This window comes from Doryrhamphus excisus, linkage group LG23 (genome assembly GCF_037039965.1).
Source record: "Doryrhamphus excisus strain RoL-2023G ecotype Guam linkage group LG23, RoL_Dexc_Guam_v1.1, whole genome shotgun sequence".
Taxonomy (NCBI): domain Eukaryota; kingdom Metazoa; phylum Chordata; class Actinopteri; order Syngnathiformes; family Syngnathidae; genus Doryrhamphus; species Doryrhamphus excisus.
This window is the reverse complement of record NC_136379.1, coordinates 3,840,001-3,850,000: the sequence shown is the minus strand read 5'-3', so window position 1 is coordinate 3,850,000 and position 10,000 is coordinate 3,840,001. Positions and strand designations below refer to the sequence as shown.

Sequence of the window (10,000 nt, the reverse complement as noted above, 5' to 3'; positions counted from 1 at the left end):
GTTTTGCCTGTGTCGCCTTCAAATAGGATCTTTTCAGTTGACCTGGCAGCTTACGGCCATACTACCCTGAAAACGCCCGATCTCGTCCGATCTCGGAAGCTAAGCAGGGGCGGGCCTGGATAGTACTTGGATGGGAGACCGCCTGGGAATACCAGTTACTGTATGCTTTTTATGGTTTCTGCTCTTGCCTGACAGCAGAGGGCGCTGTTTGACACTTTTTGCTGGAGTCTAGTTTGGCCTGCGTCACCTTCAAATAGGATCTTTTCAGTTGACCTGGCAGCTTACGGCCATACTACCCTGAAAACGCCCGATCTCGTCTGATCTCGGAAGCTAAGCAGGGGTGGGCCTGGTTAGTACTTGGATGGGAGACCGCCTGGGAATACCAGATGGTGTCAGCGTTTTATGGTTTCTACTCTTGCCTGACAGCAGAGGGCGCTGTTTGACACTTTTTGCTGGAGTCTAGTTTGGCCTGCGTCGCCTTCAAATAGGATCTTTTCAGTTGACCTGCCAGCTTACGGCCATACTACCCTGAAAACGCCCGATCTCATCCGGTCTCGAAAGCTAAGCAGGGGTAGGCCTGGTTAGTCCTTGGATGGGAGACCGCCTGAGAATACCAGGTGCTGTAAGCTTTTTATGGTTATTGCTCTTACCTGACAGCAGAGGGCGCTGTTTGACACTTTTTGCTGGAGTCTAGTTTGGCCTGCGTCGCCTTCAAATAGGATCTTTTCTGTAGACCTGGCAGCTTACGGCCATACTACCCTGAAAACGCCCGATCTCGTCCGATCTCAGAAGCTAAGCAGGGGTGGGCCTGGTTCATACTTGGATGGGAGACCGCCTGGGAATACCAGGTGCTGTAAGCTTTTTATGGTTTCTGCTCTTGCCTGACAGCAGAGGGCGCTGTTTGACACTTTTTGCTGGAGTCTAGTTTTGCCTGTGTCGCCTTCAAATAGGATCTTTTCAGTTGACCTGGCAGCTTACGGCCATACTACCCTGAAAGCGCCCGATCTCGTCCGATCTCGGAAGCTAAGCAGGGGCGGGGCTGGTTAGTACTTGGATGGGAGACCGCCTGGGAATACCAGGTGCTGTAAGCTTTTTATGGTTTCTGCTCTTGCCTGACAGCAGATGGCGCTGTTTGACACTTTTTGCTGGAGTCTAGTTTGGCCAGCGTCGCCTTCAAATAGGATCTTTTCAGTTGACCTGGCAGCTTACGGCCATACTACCCTGAAAACGTCCGATCTCGTCCGATCTCGGAAGCTAAGCAGGGGCGGGCCTGGTTAGTACTTGGATGGGAGACCGCCTGGGAATACCAGGTGCTGTAAGCTTTTTATGGTTTCTGCTCTTGCCTGACAGCAGAGGGCGCTGTTTGACACTTTTTGCTGGAGTCTAGTTTGGCCTGCGTCGCCTTTAAATAGGATCTTTTCAGTTGACCTGGCAGCTTACGGCCATACTACCCTGAAAACGCCCGAGCTTGTCCGATTTCGGAAGCTAAGCAGGGGCGTGCCTGGTTACTACTTGGATGGGAGACCGCCTGGGAATACCAGCTGCTGTAAGCTTTTTATGGTTTCTGCTCTTGCCTGACAGCAGAGGGCGCTGTTTGACACTTTTTGCTGGAGTCTAGTTTGGCCTGCGTCGCCTTCAAATAGGATCTTTTCAGTTGACCGGGCAGCTTACGGCCATACTACCCTGAAAACGCCCGATCTCGTCTGATCTCGAAAGCTAAGCAGGGGCGGGCCTGGTTAGTACTTGGATGGGAGACCAACTGGGAATACAGGATGGTGTCAGCTTTTTATGGTTTCTGCTCTTGCCCGACAGCAGAGGGCGCTGTTTGACACTTTTTGCTGGAGTCTAGTTTTGCCTGCGTCGCCTTCAAATAGGATCTTTTCAGTTGACCTGGCAGCTTACGGCCATACTACCCTGAAAACGTCCGATCTCGGAAGCTAAGGAGGGGCGGGCCTCGATAGTACTTGGATGGGCGACCGCCTGGGAATACCAGGTAATGTAAGCTTTTTATGGGTTCTGCTCTTGCCTGACAGCAGAGGGCGCTGTTTGACACTTTTTGCTGGAGTCTAGTTTGGCCTGCGTCGCCTTCAAATAGGATCTTTTCAGTTGACCTGGCAGCTTACGGCCATACTACCCTGAAAACGCCTGATCTCGTCGGATCTCGGAAGCTGTGCAGGGGTGGGCCTGGTTAGTACTTGGATGGGAGACCGCCTGGGAATACCAGGTGCTGTAAGCTTTTTATGGTTTCTGCTCTTGCCTGACAGCAGAGGGTGCTGTTTGACACTTTTTGCTGGAGTCTGGTTTGGCCTGCGTGGCCTTCAAATAGGATCTTTTCAGTTGACCTGGCAGCTTATGGCCATACTACCCTGAAAACGCCCGATCTCGTCCGATCTCGAAAGCTAAGCAGGGGCGGGCCTGGTTAGTACTTGGATGGGAGACGGCCTGGGAATACCAGGTACTATAAGCTTTTTATGGTTTCTGCTCTTGCCTGACAGCAGAGGGTGCTGTTTGACACTTTTTGCTGGAGTCTAGTTTGGCCTGCATCGCCTTCAAATAGGATCTTTTCAGTTGAACTGGCAGCTTACGGCCATACTACCCTGAAAACGCCCGATCTCGTCTGATCTCGAAAGCTAAGCAGGGGCGGGCCTGGTTAGTACTTGGATGGGAGACCGCCTGGGAATACCAGGTGCTGTAAGCTTTTTATGGTTTCTGCTCTTGCCTGACAGCAGAGGATGCTGTTTGACACTTTTTGCTGGAGTCTAGTTTGGCCTGCGTCGCCTTCAAATAGGATCTTTTCAGTTGACCTGGCAGCTTACGGCCATACTACCCTGAAAACGCCCGATCTCGTCCAATCTCGGAAGCTAAGCAGGGGCGTGCCTGGTTAGTACTTGGATGGGAGACCGCCTGGCAATACCAGGTGCTGTAAGCTTTTTATGGTTTCTGCTCTTGCCTGACAGCAGATGGCGCTGTTTGACACTTTTTGCTGGAGTCTAGTTTGGCCAGCGTCGCCTTCAAATAGGATCTTTTCAGTTGACCTGGCAGCTTACGGCCATACTACCCTGAAAACGCCCGATCTCGTCCGATCTCGGAAGCGAAGCAGGGGCGGGCCTGGTTAGTAGTTGGATGGGAGACCGCCTGGGAATACCAGGTGCTGTAAGCTTTTTATGGTTTCTGCTCTTGCCTGACAGCAGAGGGCGCTGTTTGACACTTTTTGCTGGAGTCTAGTTTGGCCTGCGTCGCCTTCAAATAGGATCTTTTCAGTTGACCTGGCAGCTTACGGCCATACTACCCTGAAAATGCCCGATCTCGTCCGATCTCGGAAGCTAAGTGGGGCGGGCCTGGTTAGTACTTGGATGGGAGATCGCCTGGGAATACCAGAATGTGTCAGCTTTTTATGGTTTCTGCTCTTGCCTGACAGCAGAGGGCGCTGTTTGACACTTTTTGCTGGAGTCTAGTTTTGCCTGCGTCGCCTTCAAATAGGATCTTTTCAGTTGACCTGGCAGCTTACGGCCATACTACCCTGAAAACGTCCGATCTCGGAAGCTAAGGAGGGGCGGGCCTCGATAGTACTTGGATGGGACACCGCCTGGGAATACCAGATGCTGTCAGCGTTTTATGGTTTCTGCTCTTGCCTGACAGCAGAGGGCGCTGTTTGACACTTTTTGCTGGAGTCTAGTTCTGCCTGCGTCACCTTTAAATAGGATCTTTTCAGTTGACCTGGCAGCTTGCGGCCATACTACCCTGAAAATGCCCGATCTCGTCCGATCTCGGAAGCTAAGCAGGGGCGGGCCTGGTTAGTACTTGGATGGGAGACCGCCTGGGAATACCAGGTGCTGTAAGCTTTTTATGGTTTCTGCTCTTGCCTGACAGCAGAGGGCGCTGTTTGACACTTTTTGCTGGAGTCTAGTTTGGCCTGCGTCGCCTTCAAATAGTATCTTTTCAGTTGACCTGGCAGCTTACGTCTATACTACCCTGAAAACGCCCGATCTCGTCCGATCTCGGAAGCTAAGCAGGGGCGGGCCTGGTTCGTACTTTGATGGGAGACCGCCTGGGAATACCAGGTGCTGTAAGCTTTTTATGGTTTCTGCTCTTGCCTGACAGCAGATGGCGCTGTTTGACACTTTTTGCTGGAGTCTAGTTTGGCCAACGTCACCTTCAAATAGGATCTTTTCAGTTGACCTGGCAGCTTACGGCCATACTACCCTGAAAACGCCCACTCACTGATTGGTGATTGAGTGCAGGTGAGAGTGTGAGCAAACAAAAGGCAACCCTGTGTGTGTACTCCCTGTCTTCCGATTTCTTTTGAAGATTTAGCCAAATTTCTGTCTAAAAACGTAATATTTGTACGAAGCAACCCCACGCCCCCACCACCACCAACCGCGGTTGGGGGGGGCGTCAAATGATGCCTATAAGAGGGAAAATGGAGCGAGCAGAGAAGGAAAGCGTGGACGAGACAACAAATGCAGACAACAAGTATGAAAGACAATTAACAGTGGCAGTGGAAGTAGTAGGACAGGAAAAAGTAACGATGATGGAGATATGTAAGAAAATTGGAGAAGAATGTGGACGAGTGGTGGGATGCCGCCAAAAATCCCTGACAAAATTTGAAGTCACTACAGAAGACAAAAAAGGAAAGGACCGTCTGCTGGACGGCATCACATTGAAGACCAATAAGATAATAGCGTCAGAAATTCGTAATGACGAGCTCGTAGTCTCATTCCTTGGCCTTCCAGTGTACATTGAAGATGAGGTGATCCTGAAGAAGCTGGAGGAATGGGGAGTTCAGGCAGTGTCCACCATCAGAAGGCGCATGTGGCCCGGCACCGACATTGCAGACGGAACACGCTACCTAAAGGTGCGCTTCAACGAAAAAGTCCGCTCCCTACCATTTGCAACTAAGTTTGAGACCCTCGAGGGGGAAGAACACTTTCGGGTGCTACACGACCGCCAGAGGAAGGTATGCAGATTGTGCATCCAGCCCGGCCACATTATCCGAGACTGCCCGGAGTTTAAATGCTTTAAATGTGGCGAGCAAGGCCACTACGCCAGAGAGTGTGAGGAGAGTGAAAGGGGCGATCGCGGCCCATTGCCGATGCAGGCTGAGGCGGTGCTGGGGGGCGGCTTGACAGCAGAGGCGGAGATGCTGGTTGAGGGAGCGCTGGAGAGAGACATGGAAACGCCGGCAGCTACAGTGCTAAGTGAAGCAGAAGAAAAGAGAATGGAGAGGACGCCAACGCCAATAGAGGTGGCAGCGGCGACGAAGATGACAGCAGCAACGGCAGCTGCGGTGAACATCAGGATCACTGCAGCTGCAAGGATGGAAGACGAGAAACAGAGTCCTGGCAGCAGTGGCAGCGGAAGCCGTACGACGAGAGGAGAGCCAGAGAAGAGGTCCACACGTGGAGGAACGGTGGCGGAGACCGGAACGCAAGGAGCGGACACTGCGCTCACCATCGGGGACCACGGCGGACAAAGAGAGGTTCGTGAGGACGGCGCAAGCGAGACGGCAGAGCTGAAGCGCAAACGGAGCGACGGGAGTGAAGAGAGTGTGGAAGAGGTAACAGCAGGACGAGAAGACGAGACAACAGGAGGGGACACGGTCAACGAAAGTAAGAATGACATCGTTGACAAGAGGCATAATCATGGGGAGGAAAGAGGGAGGAGGGTGATTGATGGGTTTAAGGTGATTGAGGGAATCTGGGGAGAGGAAAGGGAGCTGGAAGTGTGTGGGGCAACAACGAGTAAAACTAGAGAGAGTCTAAAAGATGTATCGAGTGAGGGAGAAAAGGGTAACGGGGGAGGGGGAAGAGACGAAGGGAACATTACATCATCCCCAAGTGAGGAGTCGGATAAGGGGCAAGAGGGTTTGACAGTGCAAGAGGAGACCAAGGGAAGAACAGGTGATCGGAAGGAGATAAAGAAACTGATCAGATTAATGTAGAATTAAAAGTGGGGGGTGTCAGACTTTTCACCTTCTCACTTGAAGTCAATGCTGACGCTTTCCTCATTCAATGGGAATGGACTAAGAAATAAAGAGAGACTGCTTTATGCAATACAAATATGTAAAGAGGACATCGTTTGTCTGCAAGAGACTAACTGGGATGAGGGGGTTATAGATTATATAGAGAAAGAGTGGATTGGGGAAATATTTGTTAATAATGGAGAGAAGAATGCAAGGGGTGTGGCAATATTAGTTAGGAAGGGAGTGGTGGAAGATGTAAAGGAGTGTGGGAAGGATGGGAAGGGGAGGGTTTTAGGGATTGAGTTTCATTATGGTGGCAAAACATATCAGCTATGGAACATCTATGCACCAAACGATGAGAGGGAAAGGAAGGTCCTTTTTGGGAGTTTGAAGGATTTCATGGAAGGGAACTGTGTGATGGTTGGGGATTTCAATGTGTGGTGTGGGAGTTTGGATGTGTGCACAGGGATGAGGTTCAGGGATGACAGCTCAAGGGGGGTTCTACTGCAAAATATGAGAGCAAATGGAATGGTGGATGTATGGCGGGAACGAAACCCAGCAGGGAAGGTGTTCACAAGGAAACAAGTGGTAGGGGGGTGCTCAAACAAAGCAGAATAGATTTGGTTTGGGCAAAAGAAAACATCTTAAACAAGATAGGATCAATCAAATATAAGATGACTGCAATCAGCGATCATGCAATTGTGTGTTTGACTATATCACAAGGGAGGGAGGGGAGGGGAGGCGGGATTGTGGTGTTTGAATGGAAGCTTACTGCACGACACTAAATATAAAAATCAAGTGGAGACATGCATTGCAATATGGATGAATGAAAGTATGTATGAGGATAATGTTGGGGAATGGTGGGAAAGGGTCAAGAGAGCAATTAAAATATTGAGCATAAAATATGGGAGAGATAAGAGCAGGAGAGAGAAAGAAAGAGAAAGGAGGCTGAGGGATGAGCTGGACAAGGAGAATGAAAAAATAGACAATGGGGGAAGTGATCTAACGAAATACATAGCCCTAAAATATGAATTAGAGGATATAGAGGAGAGGAAGTGTAGAGGGGCGATGGTGAGAAGTAGAGCAAGATATGTGATTGAGGGAGAAAAATGTAGTGGATATTTTCTGGGCTTGGAAAAAACAAACCAGAAAAGGAGCTTCATAGGGGAGATAGAGGATGGGGACGGGGGGATCATCACAGATGGATTTGGAATAGTGGAGAGGGTAGAGCAGTTTTATAGGGACCTATTTAAGGAGGAAAAAGTCGACAAAAGAGTCATGGAACAGCTTCTAGAAAAGGTGAGGGTCAAGGTCAGCGAGGGAGATAAATTAATAAATGAAAGAGAAATAGACAGAAGAGAGATAGATAGAGCAATTAGCGAATTAAAAAGGAATAAAAGTCCAGGTTCGGATGGACTGATAGGAGAATTTTATATTGAGTTTAAAACCATACTAACTCCAGTACTATATAGATTATTTAAGTGGATGGAGGAGACAGGGGAGATGCCAAATAGTATAAGAATGGGGGTTATAAGTATAGTATATAAAAAGGGTGGGAGGGAAAAATTAGAAAACTATAGACCAATTAGTATGCTGAATAATGACTATAAAATACTGGCAAAAGTAATCACAAACAGGTTGAAGAGAGTCATAGGGAAAATTATAGGGAAAACACAATCTTACGGCATACCTGGGAGGGACATCACAGACACAATATGTAGTATTAAGGATGTAATTGATTATATGAAAAAAGGTGGTGGAGGGATTATCATGAGCATAGATTTAAATAAGGCTTTTGACAGGGTGAATCACGAATATTTATTTACATTACTTAAAAGAATAGGGTTTGGAGATAGGCTGGTAGGCTGGATAAAAAGAATGTATAAAAATGCCGTAAGTGTTATAAAAGTTAACGGTGTTCTAACAGGATTAATAAGATTAGAAAGGTCTGTCAGACAGGGCTGCCCGATGTCTGCCTTATTATACTCTCTATCAGCCGAACCGCTGGCATGGCTACTGCAAGGGAACAATAATATTAGAGGGATAAATATACCAGGAGGACAAAGGAGCTTAGTATACCAATATGCAGATGACACAACTATCACAGTAAAAGATGAGGAGAGTGCAGGAGAAGTACTGGAAAGTATAAAAGCCTATGGTAGGGCATCGGGGGCAAAGGTCAACATTGGGAAGTCGGAGATGATGTATATAGGAGTAAGTGAATCAGGGAAGAATGAGATGGGGTTAAAGGTGAAGAAGGACTATATGAAGATCTTAGGGATAAATGTGGGAATAGAGGGAGTAGAAGGAAGGGATAGACAGTACGAAGGAATAATAAACAGTATGAAGAATACATTGACATTTTGGAAAAAGAGAGGACTAAAATTAAAAGGGAAAGTGGTGGTGGTGAATGCACTGCTAATGAGTAAAATGATCTACGCAATGAGAGTGTTGGATGTGCCTGACAGGGTGGTGAAAGAAGTGGAGGGGTTGGTGAATGACTTTTTGTGGGATGGGAAAGGGGCCAGAATAGCACGGGAGGTTTTAGAGAACGAATACAAGGATGGTGGTTTAAAACTAGTAAGTCTAGAATGCAAAAAGAAGGCAATGAGGGTGAAGACAATGGCGAACTATTTAGCTGCGAAGAATGATCAAGTGTGGAAGGCTTTTCTGAAGGAAGCAATCAGTCAATGTAGGGGGTGCGGAGAGAGTGGTGTATACATGAAAATGAAAAAAGGAATGTTGAATGGAGTGAGTGAGTTTTACAAAGAGGTGTTGAGTGCATGGGGGGAGTTTGTAAAGAACATAAGCTATGAATGTCAAAATCTAAAACAAATATGGGAACAACCTCTCTTCTTGAATCCAAAAATCACAAGCGACGGAAGAATGATGGACAATATGCTGATAAGGAGGGCAGGTATAAGAAAAGTTAGAGATATAGTGTATGAATATGTACCTGGTTTCATGTCAGCACAGGTGATGGTGGATGAAGTGAAATTGAGGGGGGATGATATTGAGGTGGGAGAGGTGGAAAAAGTGATGGGCAAAATCAAAGATGGGATGCCGAGGGAGTGGAGAATGATGATTGAAAGAGGGCATAAGGTGGGGGAAGACTGTGAGCTGGAACTCTATGTGGGAGAAGGGAAAAATAAGAAAAGACTAGAGAATGTAAAAACTAAGATACTGTATGCATATTTTAAAGGAGAGAATGTTAGAAGGCCGGCATCGGAAAAAGTATGGGAAAAAGCAATAGAAGGAATGGATGTAAAGAAAATATGGGCAAATATGAGAGTGAAATGGAACACCAGTGAATGTGAGCACATGGACTTCATGCTAAGACACAATAGAATATTCAATAATCTAATTATAAGCAAATTTGATGATAATGTAAGCAAAGAATGTGAAGTATGTGAAAAGAAGGTAGAAACATTTATGCATGAGTTCATAGAATGTGAAGGGTTAACAACATATTTTGACAAAATGAGAAAGCTCATAACGAGTTGTTGGGGAGGAAGATTTGTAAGGGACATGGACTGGAAAGAATTGTGGTTATTTGGTGTAAATAAAAGGGTGGGAGAATGTAATGCAAATCTGTTAAACTATACATTGAGCCATGCAAGATATGCTGTTAAAGTACGAAGAAATATGAGTCACTATGACAAGAGAAATGCGGATGTATGGCAAATTTTTAAAAGTATAATGAAAAAAGACATTTCCATTTTGCACTATTACTTGGAGGAGGGGGAATTCTATCATGCTTTTGTCAAAGGGAATACAATGGTGTATATAAATGAAGAAATGGGACTGAAATTCAGAATTGATGTGTAAATAAAGGAAAAAAAAAAAAAAGATGCCCGACCTCGGAAGCTAAGCAGGGGCGGGCCAGAAGAAAAAAAAAAAAAAACGCCCGATCTCGTCCAAAAGAAGAAAAAAAAAGAAAAAAAAAAACGAAAAAAAAAAAAACGCCCGATCTCGTCAGATCTCGGAAGCTAAGCAGGGGCGAGCCTGGTTAGTACTTGGATGGGAGACCGCCTGGGA

General features: G+C 47.1%; 12 non-coding genes and 5 pseudogenes across 12 annotated transcripts; all 17 read left to right on the top strand.

Annotated features, from left to right (window-relative positions):
- The first annotated feature begins 48 nt into the window (after positions 1-48).
- LOC131120789 (5S ribosomal RNA) lies at positions 49-167 on the top strand. Its single transcript, XR_009127334.2, has one exon. It is a non-coding gene; the product is annotated as a 5S ribosomal RNA (ribosomal RNA).
- Positions 168-279: 112 nt separating this feature from the next.
- On the top strand, positions 280-398 carry LOC131120750 (5S ribosomal RNA). The gene has a single exon (XR_009127296.2). It is a non-coding gene; the product is annotated as a 5S ribosomal RNA (ribosomal RNA).
- Positions 399-510: 112 nt separating this feature from the next.
- Positions 511-629, top strand: LOC131121627 (5S ribosomal RNA). Its single transcript, XR_009128127.2, has one exon. It is a non-coding gene; the product is annotated as a 5S ribosomal RNA (ribosomal RNA).
- Positions 630-741: 112 nt separating this feature from the next.
- Positions 742-860, top strand: LOC131122672 (5S ribosomal RNA). The gene has a single exon (XR_013625598.1). It is a non-coding gene; the product is annotated as a 5S ribosomal RNA (ribosomal RNA).
- A 112-nt stretch (positions 861-972) lies between these two features.
- LOC131121903 (5S ribosomal RNA) lies at positions 973-1,091 on the top strand. The gene has a single exon (XR_009128400.2). It is a non-coding gene; the product is annotated as a 5S ribosomal RNA (ribosomal RNA).
- A 112-nt stretch (positions 1,092-1,203) lies between these two features.
- Positions 1,204-1,322, top strand: LOC131122521 (5S ribosomal RNA). The gene has a single exon (XR_013625479.1). It is a non-coding gene; the product is annotated as a 5S ribosomal RNA (ribosomal RNA).
- Positions 1,323-1,434: 112 nt separating this feature from the next.
- On the top strand, positions 1,435-1,553 carry LOC131120790 (5S ribosomal RNA; annotated as a pseudogene).
- A 112-nt stretch (positions 1,554-1,665) lies between these two features.
- On the top strand, positions 1,666-1,784 carry LOC131120751 (5S ribosomal RNA; annotated as a pseudogene).
- A 112-nt stretch (positions 1,785-1,896) lies between these two features.
- On the top strand, positions 1,897-2,005 carry LOC131121628 (5S ribosomal RNA; annotated as a pseudogene).
- Positions 2,006-2,117: 112 nt separating this feature from the next.
- Positions 2,118-2,236, top strand: LOC131122673 (5S ribosomal RNA). The gene has a single exon (XR_013625660.1). It is a non-coding gene; the product is annotated as a 5S ribosomal RNA (ribosomal RNA).
- Positions 2,237-2,348: 112 nt separating this feature from the next.
- Positions 2,349-2,467, top strand: LOC131121915 (5S ribosomal RNA). Its single transcript, XR_009128408.2, has one exon. It is a non-coding gene; the product is annotated as a 5S ribosomal RNA (ribosomal RNA).
- A 112-nt stretch (positions 2,468-2,579) lies between these two features.
- Positions 2,580-2,698, top strand: LOC131122522 (5S ribosomal RNA). The gene has a single exon (XR_013625487.1). It is a non-coding gene; the product is annotated as a 5S ribosomal RNA (ribosomal RNA).
- Positions 2,699-2,810: 112 nt separating this feature from the next.
- LOC131121685 (5S ribosomal RNA) lies at positions 2,811-2,929 on the top strand (annotated as a pseudogene).
- A 112-nt stretch (positions 2,930-3,041) lies between these two features.
- Positions 3,042-3,160, top strand: LOC131120762 (5S ribosomal RNA). Its single transcript, XR_009127308.2, has one exon. It is a non-coding gene; the product is annotated as a 5S ribosomal RNA (ribosomal RNA).
- A 112-nt stretch (positions 3,161-3,272) lies between these two features.
- Positions 3,273-3,390, top strand: LOC131120386 (5S ribosomal RNA; annotated as a pseudogene).
- A 333-nt stretch (positions 3,391-3,723) lies between these two features.
- On the top strand, positions 3,724-3,842 carry LOC131122691 (5S ribosomal RNA). Its single transcript, XR_013625492.1, has one exon. It is a non-coding gene; the product is annotated as a 5S ribosomal RNA (ribosomal RNA).
- A 112-nt stretch (positions 3,843-3,954) lies between these two features.
- Positions 3,955-4,073, top strand: LOC131123745 (5S ribosomal RNA). The gene has a single exon (XR_009128751.2). It is a non-coding gene; the product is annotated as a 5S ribosomal RNA (ribosomal RNA).
- Positions 4,074-10,000: the final 5,927 nt, after the last annotated feature.